Here is an 18,216-nt window from a genome sequence, read left to right as displayed (position 1 = left end):
CCCCATCATGGGCCGATGCTCAAATACTGAGTTATTTTTAGTGCCTGAGGCTGATGCACTTGGACCAACTGAGCTATCCTTAGTGTCTGGGGCTACGCTTGAACCAATTGAGCCACTGGCTGCAGGAGAAGAAAAGGGGGAAAAGGGGGAGAAGGAGGGCAGAGAATCAAATGGTTGCTTCTCTTGTGTACCCTAACCAGGAATTGAACCCAGGACATCCATATGCTGGGCCGATGTTCTATCCACTGAGCCACTGGCTAGGGCCATGGCTTTTTAAAGAAAATTGAGATATAATTTACATTAACAAGTCTTGAGTGTTCAACTTGATAAATTATTAACAAAGTGAACACGCTAGTGTAACCATCAAGACACAGAACCTGCCCATCACCCCAGAGGTGTGTTTGTGTCCCCTTCCGGCCAGATGCTCCATTCTTCTCACTGCCACACCTTAGCTTAGCTGCACCTCTTCTTCTTCTTCCTCTTCTTCTTCTTCTTCTTCTTCTTCTTCTTTTTCTCCTCCTCCTCCTCCTCCTCCTTCTTCTTCTTCTTCTTCTTCTTCTTCTTCTTCTTCTTCTTCTTCTTCTTCTTCTCCTCCTCCTCCTCCTCCTCCTCCTTCTTCTTCTTCTTCTTTTCTTCCTCCTCCTCCTCCTCCTCCTTTCTTCTTCTTCTTCTTCTTCTTCCTTCTTCTTCTTCTTCTTCCTTCTTTCTTCTTCTTCTTCTTCTTCTTCTTCTTCTTCTTCTTCTTCTTCTTCTTCTTCCTTCTTCTTCTTCTTCTTCTTCTTCCTTCTTTTTTTTTTTTACTTATTCCATTGTTTTGAGAGAGAGAGAAGCATCAACTTGTTGTTCCATTTAGTTGTGCACTCATTGATTGCTTCTTATAGGTACCCTGACTGGGGTCGAACCCCTGGTGTGCTAGCTCCATGCTTTATCCACTGAGCTACCTGGCCACAGCCTAGCTGTGTCTGTTCTTTTTTTTTTTTTTTTTTTTACAGGGACAGAGAGAGAGTCAGAGAGACAGATAGGAACGGAGAGAGATGAGAAGCATCAATCATCAGTTTTTTGTTGCGAGACCTTAGTTGTTCATTGATTGCTTTCTCATATGTGCCTTGACTGCGGGCCTTCAGCAGACGGAGTAACCCCTTGCTCCAGCCAGCGACCTTGGGTCCAAGCTGGTGAGCTTTTGCTCAGACCAGATGAGCCTGCGCTCAAGCTGGCGACCTCGGGGTCTCGAACCTGGGTCCTCTGCATCCCAGTCCAATGCTCTGTCCACTGCGCCACTGCCTGGTCAGGCACTGTGTCTGTACTTAAGTGTTGTATAAATGGAACCATACAGTATTTTCTCTTTTATGCCTGACTCTTTTTGCTTAGCGTATCATCTGTGCAACCTATCCATGTTGTTGGCATGTATCTGTATTCTGTTCATTCTCATTGCTGAATAGAGCTCTATTATATGGGCGTAGACAGTTTGTTTTTTAATTCTTCTGATAATAGACTTTTGGATTGTTTGCAGTTCAGGGCTTCCTTATAGACTGAATGTTTGTGCCTCACCCCCAACCCTCAATTCCTATGTTGAAACTTACCACTAAATATGATGGTATTAAGAAATGGGCTTTGAGAGGTGATTTGGTCATGAGGGTGGAGCCCTCATGAATGGAATTAGTGCCCTTATTTTTTTTTAAAAAGGCTCCAGAGAGCTTCTTAGTCCCTACACCATGAAAAGACACATGGAGAAGACAATCATCTCTGAACCAGGAAGTAGGCTCTCACCAGATAGCAAATCTGCTGGCACCTTGATCTTTTCTTACATCATCCTGTCCTTGTTTCATTATAAAAATTTTTAAAAAATATATCAAGTAAGACTCTATAGAGCTGGCCCTGGCCGGTTGGCTCAGCGTTAGAGTGTCGGCCTGGCGTGCAGGGGACCTGGGTTCGATTCCCGGCCAGGGCACATAGGAGAAGTGCCCATTTGCTTCTCCACCCCCTCTCCTTCCTTTCTTCCCCTCCCGCAGCCAAGGCTCCATTGGAGCAAAGATGGCCCGGGCGCTGGGGATGGCTCTTTGGCCTCTGCCCCAGGCGCTAGAGTGGCTCTGGTCGTGGCAGAGCATCGCCCCTTGGTGGGCAGAGCATCGCCCCTGGTGGGTGTGCCGGGTGGATCCCGGTTGGGCGCATGCGGGAGTCTGTCTGACTGTCTCTCCCCGTTTCCAGCTTCAGAAAAATACAAAAAAAAAAAAAAAAGAATCTATAGAGCAATAAAAATGCATGAAAGACAGTTATGTGCATCAACATGGAGAGTCTTTAAATCATCAGGTTGAGAGAAAGAAGCCAGGCCTGACACAATACATACTGTTTGTTTATATAAAGTTTGGAAACAGGCAAAACAGACCTAGGTTGATTTTTCTGATAAACATTAAAGAAACACAAAGAAGTGAACATCCAAACTGTTAGGTAGGATGTGGCAGTCAGCATAGAGGCGAGGAATCGGTTAGGTTTGTGAAGGGCAGACAGACGGCTTCTGGGGGCTGCCAGAGTTCTGCTTCTCGACTTGGTGGCATCACATAAGTGTTCATTTGATAACAAGTTTTAATGTCAACGCTTAAATTTGGGCCACTGTATTGTGTGTTACATTTTATTATTTAAGAAGGAAAAGATACATGACGTATAAGAAGTAAAGAGCAAAAGTCCCCATTCCTCTCCTCTCTGTAGAGGTAACACTATGGGTCACGTTTGGTTTCCTTCCAGATATTTCTATATACACACATGTACACGGGATGCAGGTTTTCTTGTGTTTCTCTTAAATGATACACATATCATTTCGTAACTTGTCTTCACTTGAGGAGTCTTGGATCCAGTTAAAGCTCAGTCCACCTTCTTCCTTACAGTTGTGTCATAGCATTTCATGCAGTGTTAACGCATAACAGCTGGGCTGAATTAGTAATGGTACCTACTGCATGGGGTTGTTGTGAGGATTAAGTGAGATATTAGATGCAAAATGCTTAGATAGACCTGGGCCTGGACCACAGCAGTCTAGCCAGTTACTTCACTCCTTAGTGCTTCAGTTTCCTTGTCTGGAAACGACAACAGCTGTTAAGTGGGCTTCACATGAGAAGCAAACGGGTCAGGAGGAAAAGCTGCCCCTGATCGGGCCTGACACGGAGAAGCATCGGCCGTGAGTGCAGTAAAGATTCCGATGCCCCTTGTTTTCATTGTTGGAAGGTGCAGTTGCTTTAATGCCTGAAAGGGCAAGCTCCCTGTCGTTGCTCTTTATTTTGATCATTGGTTTGGCTCTTCTTCCTTGTTTTCTCTACTAGATGAACTTTGTCATCTAGTTTCATAGATAATCCTATTGGATTTAGAGATTAATTTATTGAAGTTATAGGTTAATTTGGGGAGAACTGACATCTTTACAATATTGAGCCTATACATCTGGAAGCAGATCAGCTGTTCTTTTATTCTGGTCTTTTCCTTCCGTCTTCTCTCCCTTCCTTTTCTGCTTCCTTCATCCCATACACATTACTGAGCACCTACTGCCTAGTGAAAGTGACAGACATGGTCCCTGCTGCTGGCTGATGGTGTCTGGTCAGGAGAGGAACACCAGATGAACACATACACAGTGCGATGTCTCGCTGTGAGGACAGCAGGGCTGGGGCAGAGAGTGATGCCCTCAGTGGGAGGGGCAGTCAGTCATTCAGCTGGGAGGAGCTGTCCCGGAAGTACTGCGCATGTGTGTCCCAGGTGTTCAACCCAATTCTCAGGTCCTCTGGACTCTCTTCTACTTTTATTAATTTTTAGAGAGGAGAGAGAATGAGAGAGAGAGAGAGAGAAGGGGGAGGGAGGAGCAGGAAGCATCAACTCCCAATATGTGCCTTGACCAGGCAAGCCCAGGGTTTTGAACCGGCGACCTCAGCATTCCAGGTTGATGCTTTATCCACTGCACCACCACAGGTCAGGCTGGACTCTCTTCTAGCTGGAAGGACTGTCCGTCCTAAAGCCCCCCTGAGTGCTGGGTGAGAGAAATCCATCTCACCTCTGACCCCTCCATGTCCCCCCTACACCTCGCCACTGACATTCTGGGCCTCAGGGGCAAGTGGGGCTGAGCTCAGGGTCTGTGTGTGTCTTTACCCAGAAAGCAGTAGGAAAAGTCTCTGAAGACCTTTAGAGGCAGGAGTGACATAATCAGATCTGCATTTCTCAAATAGCCCTCTGGGAGCTGGAGAGGGAGGTTTGGAGGAGGCTGTTGCCTTAAGTCAGAGTGACAGGAATAGAGAAGAGAGTGTGCATCCAACAGGGAGCGTCCTGAGTGAATGAAGGAACGAATAAAAGGTCCGCCTGTGTGGACACCAGCATCTGGTAAGGAAGATCCAAGGCCAGCCCTCCCCAAGTACCACCATGATGACATCAAAGCCCATGCCAACCTGGGCCTCAGCAGCCAGGGCAGGGCTCTGCCCACAGGACTTGCCAGCCTCCGTCCCTCCCCCGGTAAGGAGGCTCGAGGTCAGGTGGGCTGCCTGGCGGGAACTGGAACCCAGGAGGGGAGGCTGAGGGCAGGACGTTCCACAGCTGAGGGGTGGCCTCTGCCTACAAAAAGCGGAGGGTACCGGAGCTAGGCGGCTCCTGGGTCTCTTCCCTTCACCCAGGCTGGAAGGGCAGTGCCTGGTGGGTGCTAGGCTGTGGTGGAGGGCCGTCCCCTGCCGCATCCCTGCCTCTTCCACTCCCACTGCCCCGCACAGAAGCCCTTTCATAGGCAGGCTGGCCGGGAGCGCTGGCTGCCCCTCAGCCCCACGCCTCCTTCCTGCCTGGGCCCCCACGCAGGTCCCCCTCTTTGGGCTCCGCAGCAGGCCCAGGTTGGGGAGCGGCCCGGCGTGTAGCACAATGTGGCTCCTTGTTCCCCAGCCCAGCCGAGCCTCCTGGAATTGGCCCATTTCCTGCCTAGGCCATGGGGCCTTTTCCAAGGTAAATAAACAAATACAGAGAAGTTGGGGCCTGGGGTGGAAAACGGGGTGTTGGGGTTTTCTTTCCCCTCACTCCAACCTCGTAGCCATCGCTGCTGCGTGACCACAGGGGAGGGATGGGGAGGCTGAACCCCCACCCCCAGTCTTGTTGACTCCTGGGAGATCAGAACCCACGGAGGGTTTGGGCAGCTCTGTTCCTCCTGTCCCAGCCTCTCATCCAGGAGGTGCCCCCGGAGGGGAAGCCAGAGAAACCTGGCAGGGACCCCCAGCAGGGGAGACAGCAGCTAACAGTGAGCGGAAGGGGCGCTGAGCTTCCCTGTTATACTGCCTTCCCAGCTATGCCACTGTGGAGGGCTCCGTCCTTGGGGAAGGAAACTCCCCTGCAGCTGCAAGAAGGGTTCAAGAGGGGCTGCCTGCCTCGAGGGCCATGTGCCCGCACCTGCCTGATCTGGACAAGTCACTTCAGCTCTCTGGGCCTTAGTTTCCACAGCTTAAAATGAATATCACCTTCTCACAGGCGCTCAGTGTTCCCCGTGTTTGGGAGTAGGGGCTCTGAGCTGGGCCGGCCACTTCTCCAGGTTCCTTCACCTGTGGAATGAGGGACAGGCACAGAGCAGATCCTGTTTCCTCCGGGACTGAGATTTCAGACCAAGCCCCCAGGCTTCTTCCACCCTCCTGGTCCTGGCTGAGCCCATTCCGGCCTGCGAGTGTGAGGGTGCAGAGCAGGGAGTGGGGGAGACCTCTCCTCACAGTGGTCCCTCCGGGTCCTGGCTGAGCCCAACCGGCCTGGCCTGCGAGTGTGAGGGTGCAGAGCAGGGAGTGGGGGAGACAGACCTTTCCTCGCGTGGTCCCTCCCTCTCTCCCTGCTCCCCACTCTGTTCCCAGGGCACCCACGTCACAACCGTCAGTGAGACGCACTTTCTGAACTGAGACTTTGCTTTTGTCTCCACCATCTCCATCCCCACATCCTCCTTTCTTCACTTAAGCTGTCAACAAAATTTGCTAACAGCTTGAGCTGTGCTGGACCATCTACCCAGGGGGACTTGCTGTGGCGTAGTATGTGTCTTGGGATATCTCTCAAAACAGTGGTCTGAGGTCTGACCTGTGGTGGCGCAATGGATAAAGCGTCGACCTGGAACGCTGAGGTCACTAGTTCAAAACCCTGGCTTGCCCGGTCAAGGCACATATGGGAGTTGGTGCTTCCTGCTCCTCCCTCTTCTCTCTCTCTGTCTCTCTCTCTCCCCCCCTCTCTCTCCCTCTCTAAAATGAATAAATAAAATCTAAAACAAAACAAAAAACCCAGGAGTCTGAGGATGTATTTGTAAAGATCAAATTCATTGAGAATTTACATTTTTAGTTTTCATTTTAATGATAATTTTAAAGATTACTTTATCAGTTACAATGGAAAATCTCTCCCGCAGTAATACTTTGTAATTACAGAAGTACCCCCAAATGCCATATATACCTTTTTGATTTCTGAGGTTTCAGTTACCCTTGGCCAACTGCGGTCCAAAAATATGAAATGAAAAATTCTAGAAATAAACAATTCAAAAGATATTTTGAGAGCGAGAAAGAGAGACAGCACTCATATGACTTTTATTATAGATATTGTTATACTCGTTCTATTCTGTTATTGTTAATCTCTTACTGTGCCTAATTTATAAGTTAAACTTTATTATAGGTATGAATGTATAGAAAAGACAGTATATACGATGTTTGATACTATCTGCAGTGCCTACTGGGGGTCTTGGAAACGTGTCCCCTGTGGATAAGTGGGGGCTTCTTTCCATAAACTAAGCCTTTAGACTCTTAGTTGGTGTTTTCCAAACTTTAGTGTCATGGAAGTTTGGGGGTATATATATATATATATATATATATTTTTAATAATTTTATTTTTTTAATGGGGCGACATCAATAAATCAGGATACATATATTCAAAGATAACAAGTCCAGGTTATCTTGTCGTTCAATTGGGGGTATATTTTTTATGGTTTAAGGTATCAGTTCCACCTGGGGCTTGAAGGCCCCACCAGCAGGGCCAAGGTAGGGGAAACAGATAAGTGACAAAGTCCCTACCCACACGGAGCTTATATTCTGAAGTCCTCTGAAAGGTGTCTAGCTTCCTCACCTTGGTCTGCGTTGTTGCACTTTGCAGGTGGCCTCACTTTTCCCATTATATTATTTTGATGTGTTTATTTATTTATTTTGACAGAGACAGAGAGAGGGACAGACAGACAAGAAGAGAGAGAGATGAGAAGCATCAATTCTTCATTGCGGCACCTTAGTTGTTCATTGGTGCTTTCTCATGTGTGCCTTGACCAGGTTTGGGGGGGCTACAGCAGAGCGAGTGACCCCTTGCTCAAGTCAGTGACCCCTTGCTCAAGCTAGCAACCTTGGGCTTCAAACCAGTGAACTTTGGGCTCAAGCCCGCTACCATGGGGTCATGTCTATGGTCCCTTGCTCAAGCCAGCAACCCTTTGCTCAAACCAGATGAGCCAGTGCTCAAGCCTGCAACCTTGGGGTTTCGAACCTGGGTCCTTCATGGCCCAGTCCGACACTCTATCTACTGCACCACCACCTAGTCAGGTTGTTTTTGTTTGTTCATTTTAATTGAGAGCAGGGGAGGCAGAGAGAGACTCCCACATGTGCCCTGACGCTGGGATCCAGCCAGCGAGCCCCCTATGGGGTGATGCGCTGCCCATCTAGGGCGTTGCTCCATTGCTCTATTTTTAGAGCCTGAGGGGGAGGCCACCAGAGCCATCCTCAGCGCCCCAGGCCAGGGCCAACTCCTCGAATCAATGGAGCCATGGCTACGGCAAGTTGGGGGGGGGGAGTAAAGAGGGAAAGGTAGGAGTGGAGAAGCTGATGGTCACTTCTCCTGTGTAGCCTTACTGGGAATTGAACCCAAGACATTCACACGCCTAGCCGATGCTCTACCACTGAGCCAACTGGCCTAGCCAACGCTGTACCACTGAGCCAAACGGCTGGGGCCCCCATTACTCTCTAAACATTTGGAAGCAGCACCGTATTTCCATTCTGTCAGGGACCTTGCTCATCTGTATGCCTGTGGCTGCACAGTTCTCATCTACCGCCAGACCTTCACTCTGAGTTCCGACACCCAGTGTGTGCTTGACATGTCTCCACTTGGATGTCCCGCAGACAACTCACAGGCAACATGGCTAGGACAGAATTCTTGCTTTCTCCCACCCCTCACCCCCCCTGCCTCCCTTCTTTTTTTTTCTTTAAGTAAGAGGAGGGGAGATTAAATGGCAGACTCCCACATGTGCCCCAACCAGGACCCACACAGCAACCCCCATTTGGGGCTGATGATCGAATCAACCAAGGTATCCTCAGCCTCTGAGGCTGATACTCAGACCAATCGAGCCTCTGGCTGTGAGAGAGAAAGAGGGAGAGAAGGGGGAGGAGGAGGGGAAGAGAAGCAGATGGTTGCTTCTAACGTGTGCCCTGACCGGGGGTTGAACCTGGGAAGTCTGCTTGCCAGGCTGGTGCTCCATCCACTGAGCACACTGGCCAGGGCCTCCGCCTCCTTTGTTGTCCTCATTTCAATGGCTGATGTCACATCCAGCAAGTGGATTACGTCTAGAAACCTGGGACTACCTTTGACTTCTGCCTCCCTTCCAGCCAGTCCTGAGGGTGCCACGGCCTCCAGTAAACGTCCTGCATCTATGCTGTTTGTTGCAGCCAAGCTGTGGACATGGTTCATTTACTTAACTAGTTACTCTGTGATAGCCAGACAGTATAAAAAGAAACTTTAGGGATAGAGAGTTTTTTCCTATGGCATATAGACTTCAACAGGGCCCCATGTAGGCACCTTCAGGCCAGCAGAGCTCAGTCTGAGCTGACCCTCTCTCTGGCTCCAAGGCCAGAAACCAGGTGCCCACCCTCAGTGTCTGGGCTGCCCCTTCCCTTCAGCACCAGGCCAGTTCTCCCAAGTAGGGAACACCTATTCTCTGGGTAGGAACATGAAGAGTCTTTCGGGGGGGACTCAGCATTCTGATGGCATCACTGGTGGGAAGGACGCCGGTTACAAGAGGGCTCCCCGCCAGTCAACGCCTTGGAGAGCTGGCAGGGGAGACAGCCAGCCTGGAGGCCCTCCCAAGGCTGAGGCAACAATGCCTGGACTGTGTGCCAGGACCGGGAAGTATGAAGTTCTGGGGAGGGGGACCCATGACTTTCTGGTGCACCCTTTCCTCCCCTCCACAGCCCTGTAGCCTGGGCCCACCGCACACGGCCCTGGTCTCAGGCCCTTGGTTTCTCTCCCCAGAACCTCTTCCCCGAGGCCTCCTGAGGATAGAGTGGAGACCCCCTGCTGGGACAGCCCAGGTGTACGCCCCTCTGCCCGCCCTCAGGCTAGGCTCTCCCCTTACCATCTTCCCACTCTCTTGCCAGCCTGCGATGGGTGTGAGGGGGGCAGAATAACAAAAGAAAAGGGAGGGCTGGATCGGGTCATAGAATCACCCATCCCGCATCTTACCCACCAGACCACACAGATAAATCAAACTTCATGAAGGAGCAGAAGGGTAAAGACATGCTGTGCCAGGGAGTATGTGGGAGGGTGGGCCTTTGCACAGCGCTGACAGCAGGTGTGCCGGGTGGGGACCCACAGCTGGGGGCAGCTCACTGTGAGAGTCGGGGGAGGCTTCGCAGGGAAGGTGATACCTGACAGGTACTTAAAATTTATTTATTTATTAATTTTAGAGATAGAAGAAGAGGGGAGGGAAGATAGGAGGGAGAGAGAGGGAGAGAGAGATAGATTTGTTGTTCCACTTAATTATGCATTCACTGGTTGATTCTTGTATATATATACCCTGACCGGGAATCAAACCCACAACCTTGGCATATCAGGATGTTGCTCTAACCAATTAAATTATCTGGCCAGGGCTGAGTTTGAAAGCGTAAATGGGAGTATGTCAGGCTGTTGGTGGTGGTGGGGACAGAGGAAAATGCATTCCAGAAAAAAAGATGAGCATATGTGAAGATCTGGAGATAGTAAAGAATATGGCCTATTCTGGGAATGGCAAAAAGTTCACTGTTAGTTACAGAGACGTGAAATAGCAGTGGCTTCAATGGTATAGAATTGCTCCCCCCCCATGCAGAAGTCCAGAGGGAGGCGGTCAGGCCCGACGCAGTGGCGCAGCAGCGTGAACTCCTCAGGAACCCAGGTTCTTTCCACTCACACACACCTCTGAAATGTAGTTCTTGACCTCTTGGCCCAAAATGGCAGTTAGAATCCCAGCCATCACACCCATATTCCAGGCACTGGCATGGAGGAAGAGATGAAGCAGAAGGAATCACAGGGTACATGTCGCTGTATGGAAGGAAGGCTTTCAGATGCTGGCAGGTGACACTCTTTATAACTTGGCCAGAACTTGGTTTGTAACCACCCTAGCTGCAAGGACAGCCAAGAGATTATTCTGGGCAGCCACATGCCCAGCTAAAACTCAGGAGTTCAAATGCCATGGAAGAAGGGAGGAAAAATATCAAGGGACAACCGGAGGTTCCTGCCACCTTTAGTGTGGCTGGAGCCAGCGGGGGTAGGGAGAAATAGAGAGGCAGGAAAGACCGTGGAGTGGATCCCAGCCCAATGAATGAAAGTCTGGCTACACGTGTTAAGCAAGAGATTGAACTACTCAGGCTTATTTTTGGGAAGGATGATGCTAGAAGAAGCAGTGATGGGCAGTGAATCCTGTGTGTCTGCTCTGATCATTGCTGAAGTCTCTTTAAGTGGCTCTTTGTCACCCTGTCTCTCTGAGAACCACTCCTTCCATAAGCCTCTTCTCACAGAGGGTAGCTTGGATTTGGGAGGGAAGGGTGGGTGAAGGACTCAGCTTCCTGCTTGCCCAGCGCCTGCACTGGCGCCTCTTGGTGTTTGCCAGTCTCCAGGACACAGGCCTGGTGTCTGCCCCCTCCCTGCCCTCTGCTGAGGCGGCACCTAGTCTACCACAGCTGTCCCTGAGCTGACCTGCTGGCTTTTAACCCAGGGGACTCCTGCTGCAGGACCCAGCCTGAGGGCCTTGGAGAGCTTCGCCTCGAGGGCTTACCTAGCCTGACCACAATGGCCGCCGGGTCTGCTTTCACAGGACAGGACAGGCAGCCTGGGAGGGTCTCCTCCATGGTCCCAACAGGAAGCAGGGCAAGAGAACTCTGTGGTGTCTTCTCCGTTTCCCCCTCACAACTGCCCCTCCAGGCAGAAGCCCAGACTGGGAAGCCCCATCCAGCCACTTTCTCCCCGTCAATGTCAAGGTCCAGGAAGTGGAGGACCCTTACCTCTTCTCATCTGTATCATTTTCCCCATAATAAACTCTACAGTCCAGGGTAGCTCACCAAGCCTGGGCCTTGGCGAGTCCCATGGGAGATATTGGCATTAAGCTTATTCTTTTTCAAAATGGCAAATGCATGAATGTCAGAGGCCCCCTCGTGTCTCCTACTCTTTATGTTGCATCCTCTGCAGCAATCCTGATCTTCCCTGGGCAGACTAGACAAAGGATATGGCTCATAAACGCAAAGGAGTAAAGTACATAAAAATACTAGCCACTCTAGCCTGACCTGTGGTGGCACAGTGGATAAAATGTTGACCTAGGTCACTGGTTCAAAACCCTGGGCTTACCTGGTCAAGGCACATATGGGAGTTGATGCTTCCTGCTCCTCCCCTTTCTCTCTCTCTCTTTCTCTTTTCTAACATAAATAAAGTCTTAAAAATAAAATTAAAATAAAAAAACTAAGCACTCCCCACCTTCAAGAAATAAGCCTCCTGGCTCTAGACGGAGCTGACTGGTACACCCCCTTCTCCAGCCCCTTCTCCTTACCCCAAATTATCTCCTGGAACCCCCAGCATGGTGCAGGGCAGAGATGAAAAATCAGTTTATGGTCCTGGTTGGCACAGTGGTAGAGCATCAGCCTGGTATGTGGATGTTCCAGGTTTGATTCCCTGTCAGAGCACACAGGAGAAGTGACCATCAGCTTCTCCACCCCTCACCCTCTCCCTTCTCTCTCTATCTCTCTCTTCCTCTCCCACAGCCATGGCTTGGTTAGAGTAAGTTGGCCCCAGGCACTGAGGATGGCTCCATGGCCTCCACCTCAGGTGCTAAAATAGCTCAGTTGCTGAGCAATGGCCTCAGATGAGCAGGGCATCACCCAGTAGAGGGCTTGCTGGGTAGACCCTGGTCCGGGCACATGCAAGAGTCTGTCTCTCTGCCTTCCTGCTTCTTACTAGAAAGAAAGAAAGAGAGAAAGAAAGAAAGAAAGAAAGAGAGTGAGAGAGAGAGAGAGAGAGAAAGAAAGAGAGAAAGAGAGAGAGAAAGAAAGAAAGAAAGAGAAAGAAAGAGAGAGAAAGAGAGAGAGAGAGAGAAAGAAAGAAAGAAAGAAAGAAAGAAAGAAAGAAAGAAAGAAAGAAAGAAAGAAAAAGAATCAGTTTATTAGATTATCAATCAGTAATAGTCATGCCCTTACCTCCCACTCCCCTCCATGGAGTATGCTGCCCCACCCCATTACAATAGGGCGTGGCCATGTGACTTGATTTGACCAACCGGATGTAGGCAGAATGAGGTGAGCAGGGGTTTGAAAAGTGCTGAGGAACTGGGCTTGCCCCCTGGACTCCTGCCTGAGCCTCATGCTCTGGCCAGCCCACTGGTCCAGGGAGGTTGAGAGGTGCATGGAACAGTCCTAAACCCAGCTGAGCTTGCAGCCAAGCCCCGCTGCCTGACAGAAGCATGTACAAGGAATAAATGCTTGTTGCTTAAAGCTCCTGGGGTTTTGATAGTTTGTTTTTTTTTATGTAGTGTTATTGTGGCAATAGCTGACTGGCACTAACAGATGAACTCTGAGGTCTCTTGCAGCTCTTAGTGTCTGCAAGAGGACCAATCCTGGCCCTTGACATCACTTCTCTGGATTGCACGCTGGCTGAATAAGCTACCTCTTATGAGCAAAGGAACCGAGCGCCCCAGGAGCTCATGGAGAAGCAGCTCTGCCTGCCCTCCAGTGAAAGCAGAGGCAAGGTCATCTGATCGATGCTGCCCTCTGCCTCCGCTTCATGATGAAGAACCAGGGCTCTTCAGAAGAAGAGAGTGAGGGCAGATAAGAGCTGCCTGCCCTGAATATCTCTTTGTCAGTCCAGTCTGGTCTGAATTTCTCACACATCAATCCCGAGGTATGCGTCTTTGCACTCATTTATAGAAGAAAAACTTGAAGGTCAGAGAAGTTGAGGGACTTACCTAAGATTAGGTAGCTGGTGAGTGGAATAGCCAAGCCCATGCTCCTGAGCTGGGGTCTTTCTGTGACAGGGCACTGCCTGCCTTTCTGCAACTGCAAGAACCAGTCCTGGGCCCGAGGGACCCCTTGGCACAGGGTATGGGCACCTTCTCCACCTTGCCTACTTTCCAGGAGGAGACTGGTTGCATGGGGACATGTTGGGCGAGAGGCAGTTCCTCTAAGGCCTACTTCCCCCCTGCCTGTGCCCCTCAGCCCTTCCTGTTATTCAGGCCTGTCCCTTACGGCAAGTGGGAAGCTCACATTCAAAGCTCTCTTTCTTTTCCCCTCATCAAAGCCAGCTCCCAGACACCCGTCACTCCTGAAATCATCTGATAAACTCACACGGAGGCCCTGATGGCTGAGGAGAGTGGGCCATCATGGGGGGGGGCAGTTACATAGAGGAAGGACACCCCAAGTGTGGACACAGTTGAGTGAGTGAGGGAGGGAGGCCACGCAGGACAGACCAAGCTCCCGCTCCAAGTGAACAAGAGTGTGGGGCCAGGTGTATTTATAACACAGCCCTGAAGGACCAGGCCGCACATAAATCACGCTATTTCCTTGGCAGGAGTAAAAATAGCCACATGGCATCCTGTACATGCTTGTGCACGGAACAGAGCTGGCCCAGCCAACCCCTCCACCCCCCGCCCTGCCCTCTGGTCACACGTCTTTTGACCATTGGGATGAAGTTTCCACCTCCTTCTCCCTACCAGGCACCAGGCTTGCTGCCCGCCCCGCATCTCCATGGAGGGGGGTGCCCCTCAGATGGAACTGCTGGGCTGGTGCCCCCTGCAGCTCTGCCCAACAGGCTGAGACTGCTGAGATGCCAGCCACAGAGGGGACAGTACAAATCCTCAGCCAGGTCAAGTTGGGGAATAAAGATCAGGGCTGGGGGTACTTAAGCGGAAAACCCGAAATAAGCATCTTACTGCACCGTCAGACCTCCCATTATCTGACACCAGGTGAAACTGAGACAGAAGGGGAAGGAGGGACTTAGGAAAGCTCTGAGCCAGGGTTGGTGCTGGCGGGAGACCCTCAGCCCGTGCACCTCAAACGGCAGTCTGAGGCCTGCAGCAGAATGATTGGGGCGCTCCTTCCATAGAGATTCCAGCCTGCACTCTCAGGGGGTGGGGCCAGGAGGGCATGCTAAGCAAGCCCTCTGCAGCCTGTGAGTCCCACAGCCTCTACCACCAGCCCAGGCCGCCCCACTCTGAGGCACCCCTACCACAAGCCTAGAGCCCTGGGAGGTGGGAGGCAGGACAAGGCCGAGGCTTTTCCCTCCTGCCCTCCATCCCACCTCTCCTCCCCCTTGGGTAAGCCCGTTTTTCAGCTGTCTCTGGGTCAGCAACAGTGGGAAAAAGTGACCGGCTGGAAAGTGACCTATTTGAGGCATGATCACACCCTACCAGTGTCCCAGCTTCTCTCTGGGGACTCTCCTGGCTGGGGGTGGAGGAGGCAGCGTTCCTGGGAATGAGGCCCTGGGTCGGGTCCTGGTGCAGCCACAAGGGGAAGAGTTTGTTTGCACTATTCACCACCCCTTTCATCAATCTGAGTAATGAACTCTCCCAATAGGTAGTCTCCCTGTTTTTATATTCAAGGAAGTAGGAGCTGAGATTTGAACCTGGGTCTCTCTGACCATGATCCATGGTTTATCCGGGTCATAATGGAGAACCCCAGATTCTTTCTTGTGTCTACACTCAGGATTGTCACAGAGCTCCTGTCAGTGTCTCTTTCTCGTGATGTCCAGGGTATGAGCATTGGCCTTGATCAGACCAGGGGAGGCAGGTTGCCCTACCCTCACCCTCCCGGGCACTGCCTCCCTGGAGCCTGGCCCTGCATCCTGGGCAGAGTGTCGCCATGCCTTGGGCACTGAGGGGAGAGGCGCTCTCTCTGGCAGAGCCTGCGGGCACTTAATTCATCTAATTAGCCCAGGGCAGTGGTTCTGGCCACACCATGTCCTAAGAGACCTCAGAGGAGTTCTCTGCTCTGAGCCTCCTTTGTGCGACTAACACCTTGATGAGCACACATCCAACAGCAGTCTCTGCTTACTGGCTCCACATTGGGAATTCTTTTATTCATTGTACAAATGTTAATGGATTACCTCCTATGGATAAGGCATCTTCCAGGCTGGAGGTACAGCAGAGGGTAATACAGTCCAAGTTCCTGTCCGCACGGCACTTACATTCCAGGGAATATCATAGTTGCCACAGTGGTGGGTGGAGTTAAAAGCAGAGACGCTAGAACAATCTGGATTCAAATCCTGGTTCTGACTTTTTTTTTTAATGTTTATTTTATTAACTTCAGAGACAGAGAAAGGGGGAGAGAGAGAGACAAGAACATCAATTTGTTCCTGTGTGTGCCCTCACCGGGGATCAAACTGGTAACCTCTGCTCTTCCAGACGATGCTCTAACCAACTGGGCTATCTGGCCAAAGCCTGGTTCTGACTATTAACAAGCTGTGTGACCTTGGACAAAATACTTAACCTTTCTGTGTGTCAGTTCCCCCATCTGTAAAGTGAGGGTAATAATGGTACCTACTTGGCTGTTGGATTGTTAAATGTGTTAATGTCACATAATATAGAATGTTGGCTACTGTCACTGTCCGTGCCTGACCCAAGGACTTCTCAGGGAGCGTTGGGAAGATTATGATGAGATATTAGGCATCAAACATTCTTTCCCTCTTATGAGTTCAAAGGGCCCACCTTGACTTTTATTCTGATTGTTTCCTCTTAAACACAGCCTCCTAAACAAGCGATAACCTCCTGATTCCTATACAACTAGAAGAAGGACACAGAAGAAGCAGAAGAAAACATGGACACCGCTCCCCCGACTTAGTTTAGTTTTTATTTTTTAAGAAAAAAATCTGCCGTTTATTTACCATCCTCTCCTTTCTCATTAGCAGCCCATCAGGGTCTTGCTTTGGGAGCTGACAGTTCACCAAAGAGGAGAACCCCTGATGTGAACGGTGGGGAACTGCGATCACACAGCCCAGCACTTTGAACTTGGAGAGCAAGAGCTGCCGGCAGCTCTGTTGGGGGGAGCACGCTGACAGAAAAGTGGGTAAGATTATGGTGTCTAGTTAACAACATGCCTCATGACTCTCTTTCCTCAGCAATTGGTCTGAGCTATAAGTGGATCAAGAAGTAATAAAGAGAGACAGCTGAAAATGCTGGAAAGTCTAGTCATCTGGGTTATTTTAGTAAAAGGCCAAGTAGTATTAAAATTTAAACACCTGAGAATATTTTTATATTAAGAAAATCTTGGGACATATTAATAATAATACTAAGGTTGTCCGTGTGCCAGACACTATTCTAAATGCTTTGCAGATGTTAATGCAATAATCCTTACAACTCTCTAACAAGAGTAAATACTATCGTACTATTACTTATTCTCAAACATCAGAAAGGATGACTGAAGCAGTGGCTCTCAGAGCATGGTTCCTGGATGAGCAGCTTCACCTTTACCTGGGAACTTATTAGAAACATACATTTTTTCTGGCACCAACTCAGATCTACTGTATCAGAAACTCAGGGGGTAAGGCCCAGCACTCTATTTTAGCAAGCCTTCTGGGTGATCCTAATGCATGCTCAGATTTAAGGACAACTAAGCTAGATTTGCTGTGCTAACAAAAGCTCTTGACTCTCAGTGGCTTAAAACAGCCAAAGAATATTTCTCCCTCACCCTGCTTGTCCACTGAGGGCGGGAGGAGGACTTGCTCATCACAGCACTCAGGCACCCTTTGGAAATGGTCCTAAAGGCTTATAAGAAATGAAGAAACATTTATTCAAGAAACTACTAAAACCTGGTAATAACAGTGAGAGTCTGTGGTATTTGAACAAGCTCCTCCCCCACCCCCAGCTCAACGAGATGGAAATTCCACTCCAGACTGGTATAGCCCAGAACACAGAGGTCCCTTTCCCTCTAGCTCCTAGTTAGAAGGCTATTTTCCCAGAAGGGGCAGGACATCAGCATTTCTCGGCCTACTCTAAGCTACCTGTTATTGAGGCGATGCTCTGGGCAAGTGTGGTTGAGAAGTGGGGGCTCCCTTCTTCTGCTCAGCCACCACTCTCCCAGGGGCACGGTACCCCTGGGAATATTTGGGCACCCACCCCTTTGCCCTGCCTTTTAAGGCAGAGTTTCTGTCCTGGGAGAGGCAAGCCAACAAGACCTGAGGCTACTCTCCTACCGCTCCCCCCTCACACACACACTGAAGCAGGGGTGTCATCTAAGGAAGCACACCATCGCCTGTATCCCCAGTTCCAGAGTCATGGCACAGAGATTCTTCCCAGAGGGAGAGGTAGACTGTAGAACAGTGAGCTCCCAATCCCTTATTAAAGAAACCCACTTTGTTTGCAATAGAGTATGGAGAAGTTTAAAACTGGAGGTGTTCTCAAAAACAGTAGAGGTTGTGGTGAAAGGCAATTGGTTGGAGATCAGTAAATACATTGGAGAGAGAGGGTAAAATGTAGGCTTGCTAGTTTGTCAGAGAGAGCCAGGGAAAAAGCAATTGGAAGAAACCCTTCTGGGGTCAGATCAAATCTCAAACACAACCTTGGAAACTATCTGTTTCAATTTGATTGGATCCATTTTGGAAAAATTTATGCCACAGAGCATTGTTGAAAACAATAGAGCAATTAGCCAGTAACTAGTGGAGCTTAACAGACGAGGGTGGTCAGAAAAAGAGCCTGTCAAAACCACTGTCATTCCAGGAGGCATACCAAGGACTGTAGCTCCTGAGGAGCAATATTAGAGGCTACTACACACTAAAAGAGAGAGGGGGAATAAAGCTCACTCAATAATCCATTCAGTAAAAAACAGATAACCAAGTAAATAACAATAACAATCCTCAGGCGAGGGGACTATACTGAGTTGTTACAATATATTATCTAAAACAGCCAATTTCCAACAAAAAGTATAAGATATGCAAAGAAACAGGAAAGTATGACTCATACAATGGGGAGGGGGAGCAAGAAACGGAAATTGCTTATGAGAGTAACCAGTT

The sequence above is a fragment of the Saccopteryx leptura genome, chromosome 4, assembly GCF_036850995.1.
Source record: "Saccopteryx leptura isolate mSacLep1 chromosome 4, mSacLep1_pri_phased_curated, whole genome shotgun sequence".
Classification (NCBI taxonomy): domain Eukaryota; kingdom Metazoa; phylum Chordata; class Mammalia; order Chiroptera; family Emballonuridae; genus Saccopteryx; species Saccopteryx leptura.
Note: the sequence above shows the minus strand (reverse complement) of the source record.